The sequence below is a fragment of the Dendropsophus ebraccatus genome, chromosome 5 (assembly GCF_027789765.1).
Source record: "Dendropsophus ebraccatus isolate aDenEbr1 chromosome 5, aDenEbr1.pat, whole genome shotgun sequence".
Taxonomy (NCBI): Eukaryota; Metazoa; Chordata; class Amphibia; order Anura; family Hylidae; genus Dendropsophus; species Dendropsophus ebraccatus.
Genome location: NC_091458.1, coordinates 37,687,885 through 37,703,977, shown reverse-complemented (window position 1 = coordinate 37,703,977; position 16,093 = coordinate 37,687,885). Strand labels below are relative to the sequence as shown.

Sequence of the window (16,093 nt, the reverse complement as noted above, 5' to 3'; positions counted from 1 at the left end):
CTTCAGCACCGGCAGGTAGATTTCACTTTTTTTCACCTATTATTTCGTTTCTTTGGGAAGCGAAGGGGTCAAAAACAGCTATTTTTGCACTTTTTTACCAGGCATTTTATTGTTTACCTTTCATCATGTATTATTTGTTTGTACTTCACCATTCGGAGGAACTATCACAAGAAAGAATAGACTGCAATGGAAATATGTTGCGGTGGATTTTGCTGTGACTACAATCCTTTTATACCCTTGCAGGATGTAATAGGGACAGTAGCATGGCCGACCCGGGTTTTTTTCTTGCTTGGCACCCCTGATCATGTTAAGTTAATGGTAGGGGGCCCCTGTTTCTTGGCATAGGTTGCTTTTGACCTTTTAGATCTAATTAGTTAAATGGTCAGGATTGGAGTTATCTCTGGCGTAGGCAGCTGCTGTAGTAAACCACTCCTGACATGACTATTTACATTCCCCACCAAATAATTCTTTTCTAAGAACTTTGTAGTGTACTCTTCTTTTGTTATTCTTCCTGGAATTGAAATCTGGGTGTTACCGTAGCCCTTGGCAATGGACAGTCACATTTTGACATTTCCAGATCAGCACGCTCAGTATAAGGCTGTACAAAGACATACCATACTCTATTGGCAAGGAATATGGTACAATTCAGTGAAGGGAGGAGTGAGAATACAAAGTGGCCCTGGAAAAAATCTAAGAATGGCCTTATGATGTAGGTGGGTCAAGACCAGCAACCTGTCATCCGTAGTCACATTGGCAGAAGGTGGGGCCAAATATAAAATACAATGAATAGACACCTTTAAATAGGGTGGCCCTATACCTTCGCAGGGTAGAGGACAGAGTGAAGGGGGGGCATGTGCGAAGACTGGTAGGTAATTAACCACCACTCTGCTCTAAAAGCAGTGGTCTGTCTGGTAGATATAGCTATAATTAGAGATGAGCGAACCTCGAGCATGCTCGAGTCGATCCGAACCCGAACTTTCGGCATTTGATTAGCGGTGGCTGCTCAAGTTGGATAAAGCCCTATGGCTAAGTGGCTATGTTTTCCAGACAACCTGAGAGCTTTACCCAACTTCAGCAGCCCCAGCTAATCAAATGCCGAACGTTCGGGTTCGGATCGCCTCGAACCCGAACCCGGTTCGCTCATCTCTAGCTATAATGTAAAATATATGTAAATATGTATACTATAGCTATATATATGTTTTTCAGCCAGAATTCAGTGTCATAGCTTGTGTGTAACACACACACACATATATATATATATATATATATATATATATATATATATATACACAGTGAGCTGGGCTGATCCGCAGCGGATTCCTCACTGCGAATATGCAGCGAGATCCTCTGCGGATCTGTGCTCTGTACACTTATGGGCAGACAAACCCGCAGCAGGATGTACATCCCACTACGAGTATGTCAGCAGCCGGCCCTGTTAACACCGCTGCGGCGGGGCAGCGCACTGATTGGCCGAGCTGGATGTGCCGGGAGCCCCAAAGCAAGCCGGGGCGGGGAGAAGGTGACGTATACGCTCCGGCGGCGTGTGTTTGTACCCTTAAATTCCTAGGAGATAGCGCAGAGGACACTGCTGCTGGGTACCAGAGGTCTTGAAGGAGAAACATGTATAAGGGATGTTTTTTTTCCCCCCACATAGGGCAGTGGTGGTGGTGAAGGGGGGGGGGGGGGGGCGTTGAATTGTAGTTGGGGGGGGGGGCAGTTCACAGCTCTGCCCACGGGCCCATAATTCTGTTAAGACGGCCCTGGGGCCCCCTCTGGGTACTATTAAATGAAGCGATTATCAGCCTACTTGGCCAATTACCGGCCGTTGCAGCTGAAAATCGTTTTGTGTAATAGCTCATGCAGCAAAGATCAGCCAACAGGTTTTTGTACAAACCAGGATCCTGATAAAAATAGCGATGGTCTAATGGCCTTTGTACCGCATAATAGAAGTGGTGGGAAGAGACCACCGCTATCTTTTATGGGTTACCTCCGGCAGCTCCCCCCCTTCTATCCCGCTCGCTGTCTGTGTGTGCAATAGCACTGACAGCGAGCGGGATATGAGGAGCAAGCGAGTGCTGACCTGACAGGTTGCAGCTCGCTTGCTCCTAAATATCAGGCTGTGTATTACGGCCCTAAGAGTGATAGGCCCTCGAGCAGCTGTCTACCCTCCTGCCTAATGGGAAAGACGACTCTGCCCCTTCCCTGTTTTAGATGATCTGACTAAGTTTAATATGAGCAGCGATGATAAAAGTAACACAAGGTGCAGCTGAAGATAAAAATGTATTAATAACCAATTGTTAAAGTTTTAACCGCAGCATAAAATCCAGAGCAGATGAAGTAGATGTGTATGTACCCGGACTGTCAGTTATCATTCGTGAGCCACTGCTGTGTGCTTGCCAGCCAATGTATATTCAGCACAGTATAAGCAGTGCCGGCCAGAGGAGGCAGATGGTAATGCCAGATGCGGAGAGGAGGCAGATGGTGATGCCAGATGCGGAGAGGAGGCAGATGGTGATGCCAGATGCGGAGAGGAGGCAGATGGTAATTCCAGATGCTGAGAGGAGGCAGATGGTAAAGATGGTAATGCCAGATGTTATAGGTGGTAATGCCAGATGGTAGATTGTAATGCCAGTTGTTGAAAATGCTAGATGGTAAAGATGACATATGGTACAGATGGATGGTAATGCTGATATTTTAAATGTACCAGATGGTAATTCTAGGTGGTGATGCCAGATGGTAATTCTAGGTGGTGATGCCAGATGGTTATTCTAGGTGGTGATGCCAGATGGTGAAAATTTCTATAAGGCTATGTTCACACCGCGAACCGCAAATATACGCCCGTAGTTTTGAGGTTGATGCGTTCGCTTGAAAGTATACGATATACGCCTGCACAATGCACACTACGTATGAGCTTACGGCCGGATCGTAAACGGAGCCATGAAAAATCAACACGACCATTGTTTGAGGACGTAACTGTTCCAGCTCACGGCCGTGGATTTCCATGCGGTCCTGTACGGAGTACTTATTTCAGTCAAATTGAACTTGATTTTTCGATTCAAAAGGTTCTGTTTGGTTTATTGGGCTGGGCGAAGATTTCCAGGTAAATGACCTGTTTCAGATCGCTTCGAAACAAGCTAGGGAAGCATAACTGTACTACGGGCGTATGTTCGCGGTTCGCACCCATCCGGCCGCATGTCTATTTTTCCCATGGCCATAGTTTCAGCCGCACATGTACGACAGTGTACGAACTACGGCCGGAATCGTACGTAGTGTGAACATAGTAATGGCCGATATGTGGGGGGCAACCAGCCATAACTATAGAGCATCCATTTCTGGGTACTCCATACGGTCTCCACCCCTCTACTAATTCCTGCCTCTATAAGGTCTATGGTGTCTAGCAGCTTCTAATAGCCCCAGCAACAGTGTGATGACTGATAGAAAAGTCCGGGGACTTACCTGATAGTCTCCAGTGTGGGTTGCCAGTGGTTTAGAACAGAACTGGTTAGGATAACATAACATAAATGGAATCTACAGAAAATATTCAGATGTTTGGATTTTTTTTTCTCCTACAAAGAAGACTCCACCATACTTGAATGCATGAGGGGCCGAACGGACCAAGGAGAGCCATCTGCAAGAGAAGCCAGAAGAAGAAACATATTGACAAGTCTTGCACAACTAGTGATACATAGAACTACCCACGCTACCCAGGAAATAAGTGGTCCTGGGGTATAAGGAGATAAGTGGCCCTGGGGTATAAAGAGATAAGTGGCCACGGGGTATAAGGGGATAAGTGGCCATGGGGTATAAGGAGATGGGGGGTCATGGTGTATAAGGAGATAAGTGGCCATGGGGTATAAGGAGACAGGGGGTCATGGGGTATAAGGAGATAAGTGGCCATGGGGGAGAAAGGGGTGGAAAGGGGGGTGGTGATACTCATGCCTCGTCAGGACCATCATCCTCGACAATCTTGGACTCATCAATCCTGTTATAGAGGAAAAAAGAGAATGATGATTAGTAATCACTTTCAGCAGTTATATAGGGTTAGCTGTAGAAAATATTCAGATGTTTGGAATTTTTTTTACCCCTTCTACACGGAAGACTCCACCATACCTGACAACCTGAGGGTACGGCGGTACCACTAACAGCCATCTGCAGGAGAAACCAGAATAAGAAACATATTAACAAGTCTTCCACAACTAGTGATCCACAGGCCATGGAGTATGAGGAGATAAGCGACCATCCGGAATAAGGATATATGTGGCCATAGGGTATAAGGAGATAAGTGACCATGGGGTATAAGGATAAAGGTGGCCATAGGGTATAAGTAGATAAGTGGCCATTGGGGATATGTGGTCCCATGAGGCAGGACATTGTGATGTTACCATAAGTGGTGGTGGTGTGTGTGTGTGGGGGGTAATACTCACAGCTCATCTGGTTCTGGTTCTGGATCCTCAGCTGTAAAACAAAACAGAGATGAGATTTACTGAGATGTTCATTAGAAGTAAAGCACCCAATCCCTCCCCCATTTAAGATGTCCTGTTGTTTACATGGCGGACAAATGGGGAGCGAGCGGGGATCACGGAGAGGAAGGCGGGGAGGATGGTGGGGGTTATGGTGATGAGGATCATGGAGAGACTGACTTGCAGGGGATGTTGGGAAGGATAGATGGCGGGAGATGGAGGGGGATGGCGGGGGCGGAGGATGGAGGATGGCGGAGGGAGGTGGAGGATGATGGTGATACTTACAGTGCAAGTCGCACACTGTAGTCCATTTCTGTAATGATAAAACAGGGAAAAGTGAGTTAGTTTTATTGTAATGACAAACAACTTGCAGCACAGCAGTAATAGAGGGAGACCAGCAGGGGGCAGCACCAGAAACACACAGCAGTTACCTTGCTGGAGATTTATGGCTCCACTTACAGTAAGATTCTCCTTGTTGCCCACAGCAGCCAATCACAGCTCAGCTTTCATTTCTCACATTGCTCTGGTAAAATGAAAGCTGAGTTGTGATTGGTTGCTATGGGAGCTCTGGTTGCTACGGGCAGTGAGAAGCATCTTACTATAGGACAGCAGGATAAATCCCCCCAATCTCTAATCCATCAATTATCTTCATGGTTAGAAATAGGAAAAATTGTGGAGATTGGAGGAAGTAAATGTGGCTGTGATGGGTGCAGCGCCCCCTACAGGCTGACTCATGGTGTCCTGGTGACTGCAGTGGAGAAACATAGAGACTGTGACAATGTGAACAGGCCCTGACCGTCAAAGAAAACATTGTGATCTCTGTACAAGACACTAGAACCTGAGGAAGAGAGAAGAAATGTTGTTTTTAGTGCGGCTTCTTGGTTTTTTTTGGATCTAGCGGATCACTCCCCAATGTAAGTTCTTTATTGTGTGAGATACTGTATGGGGGACACCAGGCTTGGGGGGTGCAGAGGGCTTAGCATAGGGTGGGGGAGGGGAGGGGGAGATAGTTACACTACAACTCCTACTCCAACTCTGAAGAGTTCTGAGATCAGCGGCGCCTTATCATTCATTTATGTCATCATGTTTGGCTGATGTCACTCTGTGATGTCATAAAGAAAGCAGACAGCCAATCAGATACCAGATTATTGCTAGGTGTAATTTGCATATGGAAAGATAGATAGATAGATAGATATTCGATGGTAATTTAACTAGAACTGTCTTATTAAAGGGGTACTCCAGAGGGAGAAAAAAAAAAAACATTTTAAATCAACTGGTGTCAGAAAGTTATATAGATTTGTCATTTACTTCTATAATCCCTTTCCTGTGCAGGTACCTGATCACATTCTGCATTCTGGAGAGCCCCATGTTGGATCAAGTGAAACCACTTTCCTGCAGAAGATCACCTGGGATGAAGGTGACGGATCAACCGCACTCACGTTGCAGGACATCTCCCCGTGATATATAATTTTTTGAGCTTTTGTTCGTTGTTCTTTTTAGTGTAGTTATACACTTCTTTTTAATAGCATACTAAATAAACTAAATATTTTATTCATATTTATCAGTAAATGTAACGTATATATATATTGTGAGACAGTGACAGGGATTGTGGTTGGGAATCGCTATATCTCCCCGAGGTACCTGTCATATGTGAACACTAGGTTCCAGAAAGTCCATACCTCATCCAGGGAAAGCTGGGTGTGATATGGAGGAATCCAGGAAAGTTACAACCCATAGCAAACTACTTGCTATGGGACTGTTTTAGTTGCTGTTAAAGGGGCCTGGATTTTTATGGAATGACAGGCAGGTTGGTAGTGGGGCCTGTCATTCCCTTTCTGGCCAGTCCAGGTTTTTCTATCTGGCCAAATCAGCCCAGGTGCTGGAGGCCACTGATCACAGGTCTCATAAGAGGATGCACAGAGTGTATAGAGCTGTGGCTGTGCATGGAGGTCTCTCCTGGCTGTGGAGAGGGTCAGGGCTGCTAAAGCTTCTGCTGGGACTTTGAGCCACACTGGTATTGTACCAACTGATGTTGTTTTATGTTGGGTGACTGGTAGCAAGTCACCTGTATAGCCAGGATTTGCTGTGTGTGTTAGAGCTCAGATGAGCAGGATTTATTTTATTTTGTGCCTGTATGTAAGGTTGAATTTCTTTTGGTTTCAATAAACAAACAGGGGCATCTCTGTTTTATAAAAGTTTGTGTCACTGTCTCTGACTGCCAATCCTGCTGTCTGCCCTGCTCTACAGAGCTAATCTCCCACATATGGTGCTCGGTGCGGGCATAAAAACACAGTCTTAAAGAGACATACACACTGAAAGGACTTTGTACAGAGATACCTGTTTATGTCTTGGATAAAAGCTGCAGGAGAGCTGAAAAAGGAGGCTGCTGCAATGGAGGACTTTATGAAACAAGTCCTGATGCAAGCTGAGAAACAGCAGCAAGCGTTTACCCAGGCCATGCTGAAGCAACAGCAAGAAACCCGGGCTATGCTTAAGCAGCAAAATGAAGCACACACGCTAGTGGTGGAGAAAATGGCCGAGGCAATATCAGCCCAGCGAACTGCAGAAAACCGCTCTGTACTGCAAGGGACTCAGGGTCCGCAGCCATCTGCAAGGGCCACTGTACAGGCATCACTCCAAAAAATGACACCCACAGATGATGTGGAAGCCTATCTCATGGTCTTTGAGCGAGTTGCAGAGCGTGAGAAGTTACCGGCTTACCAGTGAGCGGATGTTGTGATGCCATTTCTGACTGGAGAATCCCAGAAGGCGTACTATGACTTGAGTGAGCAAGATTCCAGAGACTATCTGAAGCTTAAAGGTGAGATCCTTGCCAGACTTGGGGTCAATATGCATGTGCGAGCAGGCCGGGTGCACAACTGGACTTTTTCTGAAAGCTCACCACCACGGTCACAGATGCATGACCTGATCCATCTCGTTAAGAAGTGGCTACAGCCTGAGGAAACTACCCCTGGTCAAATTGTGGAGAGAGTGGTCCTGGACAAGTTCATCCGTTCCCTTCCTCCAAGGATCCAGCGCTGGGTTGGACAAGCTGGGCCTACAGATGCTGACCAGCTTGTGAATCTTGTGGAGAGGTATAGCGCCACCGAAGAGCTACTATAGGTGTCGCCAAGACGTGCCAGCTCCAGGGACAACAAGCCATTGAAGCCAACTGGTAAGACTGTTCCTGTTACTAAAGGGGTGCAAAAGGTCTCAAGGGGAGGTGGCTCAGAGGGGGACCTAGCGGTTGGGCCCAGGAACAGTGGGACATTTGGTCAACGACCATGGTCTAAAGGTCGAGACCAGGGCTGTATACAGTGTTGGCGGTGCCATGAACTGGGGCATATAGCTGCTAATTGTCCCCTGACGACTGAGCCAATGGAATGCAACACCTCCAGACGTATCTTCTTATTTGCACGACCTGTTCTTGCAGCAGAGACTGTCAGAGACTGAACCTCAAATGTGTACTGTGTCAATTGGAGGTTATGCAGTACTAGCTCTGCTGGACTCGCGGAGCTTGGTGACTTTAGTGCATGGCTCTCTGATAGACCCTGGAACACACAGTGGACATACTGTCAGGGGGCTTGTGCATACATGGTGAAACCAGAGAGTATCCTACCGCTGTGGTCCCAATAACAACTACTTGTGGAATAGCCTCTCATGAAGTGGGGGTGGTTAAGTCGCTAATGTATAATGTGATACTGGGAAGAGACTTTCCCCTGTTTTGGGACTTGTGGCGGGGAAAACAGGTAACTTACACTGAGAATGTTACTATTGATAATGTATGTCATGAGGTAACCCCGGTTCCATTTGACCCAGATGCTGAGGTACCAGCCGTAGGGGAGACCACAGAAAGTGACAATGTTCCCTTAGCTGTACTGGCTGGTGAGGGTGAAGTCCAGGAAGAAGTTCCTGATATGCCTGACTTGGAAGTGTCACGTGATAACTTTGGCACTGCTCAGCTCAGGGATCCCACCTTGATAAAAGCCAGAGAGAATGTTACCGTGATAAATGGGGTGTCACAACTTCAAGGGGCCAACAAGATGTACCCACACATGGCAGTCACCCAGGATCTACTGTACAGGGTAGATAACATACGTGGGGAAGTTGCGGAGCAACTAGTGGTACCTCAACCACATCGCAGAATGGTCTTAGATCTTGCACATAAACATGTACTTGGTGGTCACCTGGGATGCGAAAAGACCAAAGAGCTTATTCTGCAGCGCTTTTATTGGCCAGGGGTCCATAAGGAAGTACAGAGGTACTGTGAGTCATGCCCAGAATGTCAGCTCACTGCTCCTGTGTCAAATTTTAGGAGTCCTTTAGTACCACTACCCATTATAGAGGTGCCTTTTGAAAGGATAGCCATGGATTTGGTTGGCCCAGTAGTAAAGTCCACAAGAGGACATCAATATATCTTAGTGGTGTTAGACTATGCTACACGCTATCCAGAGGCTGTGCCTCTGAGAAACACCTCAGCTAAATTAATTGCTAAAGAACTTTTCCACATGTTCTCTTGCACAGGTATTCCAAAAGAGATCCTTACCGATCAGGGGACACCCTTCATGTCAAACGTCACGAAAGAAATGTGTAAGCTATTGAAAATTAAACACCTGCGTACATCTGTGTATCACCCACAAACGGACAGTTTAGTTGAAAGGTTCAATAAGACATTAAAAAGCATGTTGAAAAGGGTGGTTAGTAAAGATAGGACGGATTGGGATTGTCTTTTGCCTTATTTAATGTTTTCCATCCGTGAGGTTCCCCAATCCTCCACAGGCTTTTCCCCATTCGAGTTGATGTATGGCAGACACCCATGTGGACTCTTTGACATTGCTAAGGAAACCTGGGAGCAGGAGCGCACTCCTTATAGAAGTGTAATAGAGCATATTTCCCTTATGCAAGATAGGATTGCTGCTGTCATGCCCATAGTCAAGGACCACTTACAGCAATCGCAAGAGGCACAAAGCCGTGTCTACAATAGGTCCACTAAAATTAGAACCTTTAGCCCAGGTGATCGAGTGTTTGTGCTAGTACCAACTGTGGAGAGTAAGTTTCTAGCTAAGTGGCAAGGGCCGTATGAGGTGATCGAGAGAGTGGGACCTGTAAATTACAAGGTGCACCAGCCAGGTAGACGAAAGCCAGAACAGCTGTACCATGTAAATTTACTCAAACCATGGAAGGACAGAGAGTCTCTGTCGGCAGGAGCCCCCACTAGTAAGGATGTTTTAGTTGTAAGCCCCCCTTGTAAAAATGTCCCAGAGGTGCGGATATCAGATACATTATCCAGAGCCCAAAAACAGGAGACAAAGGAGTTTGTCCTTAGAAACACAGATGTGTTCTCAGATTTGCCTGGGCGCACCTCTGTGATAAAACATGACATTGTCACCGAACCACAGGTACGGGTTCATGTGAATCCATACAGGGTACCAGAAGCTCTTAGGCAGGCCATATCGAAAGAGGTCAGAAACATGTTGGATCTCGGGGTTATTGAGGAGTCAAAAAGTGAGTGGTCAAGTCCCATAGTCCTCATTCCAAAACCAGATGGGACACTTCGGTTTTGTAATGAAAATAAAGACAAAAAGAGACACAGGCGCCTCGTGTGATACCAGAGGTAAACGTGGAGAGTGTAGGGGTGGTATTGTGCTCACCTTAAAGCCACTTGGGCTAGTAGCGTATCACCCTAATTAGGGTATATATCCAAGCCGGGGTCTCTCGCTTGCTAGCTGGATTCACAGGACTGCAAAAGCTGGTGGTACCTCTAAACGGGATGCTCCCAGGGGAGGGCCCGTGTGTAAACAAGAGTAAAAAGAAAAATCCAAAAAAATCCCAAAAAATTGTATCATTACCAGCGCTGTCACTGCCAGAAAATCCAATTCACCAGGCGAATGAAGAAAAACTGGTTTATTTGGTTGCACAACGTTAAACATGTTTCCGGAGAGTATCCTCCCTTCCTCAGAACCAAAGTGCATAGTGAACTCATGGAAACAGTGTGGTTTAAAAGACATGGTAAAACCCACCCATGCATAAAGTGCACCTTTTGAATCCGAAGGTGCTTAGGTCCATACATATATATGTGTGTGTGTATATACGCTAGTGCTGTGCTTTACATAGTAGTTTTATATCTTTTTTATATTTGAATATATTAACCTATGTTTTGCTTTCTTTCCTCCCCCCCCCGCCCCCTGGTCGGTTTTGTAATGGATTTCAAAAACTTAATGAGGTGTCAAAATTTATTTGACGCATACCCAATGCCAAGGGTTGATGAATTAATTGAGCGGCTTGGCCATGCTAGGTTTTTCTCTACCCTAGACCTTACTAAAGGATATTGGCAGGTACCCCTCACTGACACTGCTAAAGAGAAAACTGCATTTGTCACCCCAGATGGTCTCTTTCAGTATGTCTGTTTACCGTTTGGCTTACATGGAGCCCCCGCCACATTCCAAAGGTTAATGGACATAATCCTCAAACCCCATCGCAGGTATGCCTCCGCATATCTGGATGATATCATTGTTTTCAGTGATGACTGGGAAAGTCATTTGGCAAAAGTGCAAGCAGTGGTAGATTCCCTCAGGGCGGCAGGGTTAACGGCCAACCCTAAAAAGTGTGCTTTAGGTCTGGAAGAAGGCCGTTACCTGGGGTATGTAATAGGAAGAGGTATGATTAAACCCAAAGTAAACAAGGTGGAAGCTATCAAAAATTGGCCCAAACCCTTAACCAAAAAACAAGTGAGAGCCTTTTTGGGTATAGTGGGGTATTATGGCAGGTTCATACCGAACTTTGCTACCATAGCAGCTCCCCTGACCGATCTTACTAAGGGCAACAAGTCTGTTATGGTCAAGTGGAGTGCAGAAGCCGAGGGGGCATTTCAAAAGTTAAAGTCAGTTCTGTGTAGTGAACCAGTGTTGATCACCCCAGATTTTGCAAAGACCTTTGTACTTCAGACGCATGCGTCTGATGTGGGTTTAGGTGCCGTTCTTTCACAGGAGGTGGGAGGTGAAGAACACCCTGTAACGTACCTGAGCAGGAAACTTACACCACCTGAGCAAAATTATAGCATTGTGGAACGTGAATGCTTGCCAATAAAATGGGCCTTAGAATCGCTCAGGTATTACTTGTTAGGCCGACATTTTAAGTTAGTTACAGATCACGCCCCTCTTACCTGGATGAGTCAAGCCAAGGAACGAAATGCACGAGTTACAAGGTGGTTCCTGACATTACAGAATTTTAAGTTCTCAGTAGAGCACAGGTCAGGTAAACTTCAAGGTAACGCAGATGCGCTGTCCCGAACACACTGTTTGGCCAAAAGTGTTCGCCCCCACAGGTTTGAACAGAGGGGGAGGGTATGTGAGACAGTGACAGGGATTGTGGTTGGGAATCGCTATATCTCCCCGAGGTACCTGTCATATGTGAACACTAGGTTCCAGAAAGTCCATACCTCATCCAGGGAAAGCTGAGTGTGATATGGAGGAATCCAGGAAAGTTACAACCCATAGCAAACTACTTGCTATGGGACTGTTTTAGTTGCTGTAAAAGGGGCCTGGATTTTTATGGAATGACAGGCAGGTTGGTAGTGGGGCCTGTCATTCTCTTTCTGGCCAAATCAGCCCAGGTGCTGGAGGCCACTGATCACAGGTCTCATAAGAGAATGCACAGAGTGTATAGAGCTGTGGCTGTGCATGGAGGTCTCTCCTGGCTGTGGGGAGGGTCAGGGCTGCTAAAGCTTCTGCTGGGACTTTGAGCCACACTGGTATTGTACCAACTGATATTGTTTTATGTTGGGTGACTGGTAGCAAGTCACCTGTATAGTTAGGATTTGCTGTGTGTGTTAGAGCTCAGACGAGCAGGATTTATGTTACTTTGTGCCTGTATGTAAGGCTGAATTTCTTTTGGTTTCAATAAACAAACAGGAGCATCGCTGTTTTATAAAAGTTTGTGTCACTGTCTCTGACTGCCAATCCTGCTGTCTGCCCTGCTCTACAGAGCTAATCTCCCACAATGTGTGTAATTTGTATATTTGTGTATCTTCATAATGTTCCTATTTCTGTGTGTGTTTGCACATATACAGTGGTATGGGGGGGAGGGGGGCACAGCTGCTTAAACTGCCCATATTCTATTCCAACCCCCTCTCTGGGATTTCATGGCTATAAGACCCAGAATCTTGAACTGTCACTGCTTTCCAATGACAGAGTAGACAGCTGCCAGCTCCCCACTCTCCCCTGTAGCTGCATTAGACCCGTGGCCTGTAAGTGATTAGATGTAGCAGTGTCCCATCCAAGCGCACGCAGCATGATGACGTCACCGCACACGTCCTGCACTCGGTGTGTCCAGCAGGAAGAGGAGCCACAGCTGGGTGGTAGAAGTTTTCATTTCATTTTTTTCATTCTGGTAACCTAAGAAGCACTGTTTAGGGGAAGAGGGCACATGCACTGTATGGGGGCACTATCTGGGGCCAGTAAGTAATCTTCAGTAAGGGTTTTTATATGATTTAACTACTGTGTGGGGCATTATTATGGGGTAACTACTGTGTGGGGGAACTATTAGAAAGGGAAACTACTATGTGGGGCACTATTAGATAGGAAAACTACTGTGTGGGGGCACTATTAGAAAGGGAAACTACTTTGAGGGGCACTATTAAAAAAGGGAAACTACCATGTGGGGGCACTATTAGAAAGGGAAACTACTTTGAGGGGCACTATTAGAAAGGGAAACTACCATGTGGGGGCACTATTAGAAAGGAAAACTACCATGTGGGGGCACTATTAGAAAGGAATACTACTGTGTGGGGGCACTATTAGGGGGGCACTTTTATAATGTGGTGCCCTATGGACCGGTCATGTGTATAAGTGTAGGATGCTGAAAAAAATGTGGAGCCTTAGATGTTTGGCAGATACTGTGACTGTGGAGTCATGGCCGTAAGAAGTCCCTCTTATTGAATTAGACAGGAAAGAATAGGAAAGTGAACGTCTCTGATAAGAGAAGACATCACCTATTAGTCACTGGATGTAGCTGCACTGTAGTTACTTTTTTTTGGGCAATGTTAGTATCTTGCAAATGAAGGTACAAAGATTTAACCCTATGGTATAGTAGATTGTAAATTAAATATAAGACTAGGAAATAGAGAACTAGACTAAACGGCTTCATATTCATGTGTGAAAAAGACATTCCAATACTAGTGGCAGAGATTTATCACTGTGGCCGTGAAGGTCTTTCCAAGTAGCTTCGTCCTTATGGTTCAAAGATCCACCAGTCAGCTGCAAAACAGAAAAAACACTGGTAAAGTTTTACTTAAAGGGACACTCCACAGAAGAATAATTGCTTTCTAATCAACTGGTGTTGGAATGTTAAACAAATTTGTAACTTAAAAATCTCCATTCTTCCAGTACTTATCAGTTGCTGCATGTCCTGCACGAAGTGGTGTATTCTCTCCAGTCTGACACAGTGCTCTCTGCTGCTACCTCTATGTCAGGAACTGTCCAGAGCAGCAGCAAATCCCCATAGAAAACCTCTCATGCTCTGCACAGTTCCTGACATGGACAGAGGTGGCAGCAGAGAGCACTGTGTCAGACAGAGAATATACCATTTCCTGCAGGACATACAGCTAAAGCTGTCCGTTCAGCCGTTACTTTGTATACTAAATAATAAACATGTATACTTACCTGTCCACGGCCCCAAGTGTCCTCCTGCCTCTTCTTAGCTGACCGGAGCTGCCTCTGAAGCTTCTACACTCATCTCTGAAGTGACAGGTGGCTCTGCCAATGACTGACCAAGACAGGCCAGTTTTGTGGCCAAAGATTGGATGAACCACCTGTCATTTCAGAGACGACTGTAGAAGCTTCAGCAGCGGCTCCAGTCAGCTGGGAAGAGGCAGTAGGACATCCGGGAGCGTGGACAGGTAAGTATACTTTTTTTATTCATTTCTATACAAATTCATTGGCTGCCTACTGTGCACCTCCTATTAAACGTAGCGGTGCAGAGTTGGCGGCCGTTGATTTTATAACATGCTGAATTACAACGATCAGCTGATTGTTGTCTTTATTACATGGGGTGATTTCTGCCCAAATTGGCCTGATAGGGCAAATAATCACCCCATGAAGTAGGGAGTAAAGGGTCGGAACACTGAATCATTATGGGTTATTGAGTGCAGATTAAAAACATAAGATACACATAAGCAGCGACTGTCCCACCGCTATTAGATTCCAATGTCGTGATCACTGATCTCACGTTACCTGGAAAAAGCATGGTCTTGAGTCCTCCACTTACTACCCCACCAAATCTAGGGATACAGCAAATTGAATACCTTACAGTGTGTATCATCTTGGGACAACACCACCCCGACGCGCGTTTCGTTGCCTTCGTCCGGGGGTCAATACACACTGCAACAGACCGCTAAGGTATTCAATTTGCTGGATCCCTAGATTTGATGGGGTAGTAACGGCAGATAACGGGTGGATAATAGGACTAATATTATGATGAAAGTAAACATGGTGAACTATATGCACTAGCACTTTGGATTTGATGAGATAATATAACGCCTTTATGCATTGTTTTTTATACAATCCACCCGCATAATGATATATGTTGTTGGTCAGGGATTTCGGCATATGTGATGGAATATTAATTATAGAACTACCTCCGGGATAGCCACTTTTTTTTTGTTTGGTTTTTCTCTTTTAAATGAATTGTTTTAATATATGTATTCAATAAAGATGTAAACCCCTTTTGCTACATAAATTCAGCATTTTTTCTCTTTTTTTTTTTTTTTGGCAAGTGTTAATGTAAAGCAACGGCCGTTGTTTGTCCATTGATACGGGTCATTTCTAAAACAGCAAAACCGGACATAGTTTAAGCAAAAAATACATAGTGTGAGCATGGCCTTAGGTAGTGCTGCTTCTTTCACATAGTTGTTATATTAATACTTTGCCAGACATTATTTATTGCTTTACCATAGCTTTTTCTCTAATGTGATATCCTTTTTGCAGCTTTTTTGCCTTTCTTGAAGCCTCCTTACTTACTACTCACTTAAAACCTTTGCACGCAGCTTTCAGCCTCAAGAACTATCACAGACTATGGTTTTTCCATTAATGTATACCTGTCATACTATCTTCAATATGCATTTTTCTCAAGTGCCTCTTCAGTTTATGTAAATATTTCACAGTAGTTTAGTCTATTATTACACTATGAAGAGGCTACAAGTACTGACGCTTTGTAAATCAACTAGAGATGAGCGAACCGGGTTCGGGCTCGAGTCCATCCGAACCCGATCGTTCGGCATTTGATTAGCGGTGGCTGCTGAACTTGGATAAAGCTCTAAGGTTGTCTGGAAAACATGGATACAGCCAATGACTATATCCATGTTTTCTACATAGCCTTAGGGCTTTATCCAACGTCAGCAGCCACCGCTTATCTTCCTCCCCAGGTCCCGCGTGCTCCAGCTTCAGAATGGCCTGTTAGCTGATGGAGCACTCAGCCAATCACAGGCCAGGACCCCCGCGGCCTGTGATTGGCTGAGTGGCCTGTCAGCTGACAGGCCATTCTGAAGCTAGAGCGTGTGGGATCCGGGGAGGAAGACAGAGCGGAGCAGAAGACCTGACAGGTAATGTATGCTGCAAGGGCATACTCGCTCAACGATC

General features: G+C 45.6%; 1 long non-coding RNA gene across 1 annotated transcript; it reads right to left on the bottom strand.

Annotated features, from left to right (window-relative positions):
- Positions 1-4,091: 4,091 nt before the first annotated feature.
- LOC138793481 (uncharacterized) lies at positions 4,092-4,773 on the bottom strand. Its single transcript, XR_011363277.1, has 3 exons — positions 4,746-4,773; positions 4,425-4,455; positions 4,092-4,149 (listed from the first exon to the last, which is right to left on the bottom strand). It is a non-coding gene; the product is annotated as an uncharacterized lncRNA (long non-coding RNA).
- Positions 4,774-16,093: the final 11,320 nt, after the last annotated feature.